Source organism: Phalaenopsis equestris, unplaced genomic scaffold, assembly GCF_001263595.1.
Source record: "Phalaenopsis equestris unplaced genomic scaffold, ASM126359v1 Scaffold234149, whole genome shotgun sequence".
Classification (NCBI taxonomy): domain Eukaryota; kingdom Viridiplantae; phylum Streptophyta; class Magnoliopsida; order Asparagales; family Orchidaceae; genus Phalaenopsis; species Phalaenopsis equestris.
The window spans coordinates 374,129-376,018 of NW_018252072.1; positions in this window are offsets into that span (position 1 = coordinate 374,129).

Here is a 1,890-nt window from a genome sequence, read left to right on the forward strand (position 1 = left end):
TGACTTTTCCCGAGACTCTAGATTTAATTCACTTGAAAGGCCCGACGAGGGTGCACTCGAGGTTGCCGACGGTGAGCTTGGCGGTTATGTCCAGCAATGCATTGGATGAGGACAAATTTTTGGAGGGATGCTTAGGCAACTCTTGGGAAAACTCATCCACATCTTTAAAGAGAAGACTTTGGCCAAAAATACAGCAGAGGAGGAGGCTCAAGTGTGTGTTAAGTAGGAGTTAAGTGTTGGGAAAGTGTAGAGAGTCTAATTTGTGAGGAATTCTTTGAGAGATTGTAAGAGTGGAGGGAAAGTGAGAGATTTCTTCCTCCTTGCCGTTTCGAAGAGGAATTCTGGAAGAGAAATTCTGTGTGTTGTAAAGAAAGGAAGAGATTCAGAGGAACTTCGAGGAGTGTTCTTGGGGAGAAAGAGTTTGCTTGGGGAGAAATTAGAGATAAGTGGTCTTTACTTGTTGTAATTTGTATGACTTTGCTTTTACATATGAATTTCGAGTTTTCTTGTGTCTTCCCCATGAGTTCTGAGTATTTTTCTCTGACCTTCTCCATGTCTTGAGATTTGTGAAATGGTGATTTGAATTGGTGGATCCATGAAAATGTTAAAGAAGTTGTGATGATCTTTTCACTTCTATCTTAATTTGCTTTCAATCTGGCTAATTGATTTGTTAAAATATGTTGAGTTTTACAACTAAAGTGAAGATTACATCTAAGACTCAGGGAGGTCAAAGCTCTTGGAATTTGGGTGCAAATAAATAGAGAAATAAAATTATCGTGTGTAGAATTGGAGATTTTAGAGTGAAAGACTAAAATTCCCAATTCGGTCCTATCGTTTGGGTGCTGAAGTGTAGATGTTAGCCCTCAGGTGAGGGGAACGTGGGAGCTCTGAAGTGAGAGCCGGTATTCTCCCAGCCTAGCGCATATTCAGGAAACAAGCGTATGAAGTGAGAGTCGGTATCCTTCCAGCCTAGCCGCAGATTCAGTAAACAAGCATGGGATTAGTCAATGTTCTTTATGTATGGACCAAAGGGTAAAGAATAGGCATGCTCCTATTTGGCACAATACAATTTAAATTGATTCACTTTATCCATTCATTATAATTTCTTGACAAGGAGAAGAATGTTCTTTTATATATTTAATATCACATTAAAAACCTTATTAGTGTAATTAGTTATTTAAGAGTTATTAAAATTACATATTTATTTCAATTGCCTATTAGTGACAGATAAGCAATTTGAATTCCATAGTTTTAAATTAGGATTATTAGAAAATTTTTACTTGAATTGCAACTTATTTTCAAATTTAGTTAACTATTTTACTATGCACTGATTTCAAATTGTATGTGTAAATTTGGACCTGAAAATTTTATACCCTATGGTTCGAAATTAGAACGCACTGTTAGAAAAATTAGAAAATTGAGAAGAGAACCTAGAAATTCTAATACGATGGAAAACAACATGAACAATCATGGAATAGAAAATGAACATCAACCTAGACCCCTACGAGATTATGCAAATCTTACAACAGATGAACTTAACTTATCTATCCAAAATACTGATGTAGCTACTAATTCATTTGAGCTTAAACCTGTGATTATCCAAATGATACAAAACATTCAATTCGGAGGTACACCAAATGAAGATCCTAATTTACACCTCGGTAGTTTTTTAGAATTGTGTGCTACCTTTAAATATGACAGAGTTTCAAATGATCTTGTTAGACTTAGAATTTTTCCTTTTTCACTTAGGAATAAGGCTAATATGTGGTTAAATTCGTTAGCACCAGGATCTATTAGAACTTGGGGAGAACTTTCATAAAAATTTCTATCCAAATATTTCCCTCCATCCAAAACTGCTAAACTTAGAAATGACATAACATCGTTCTGTCA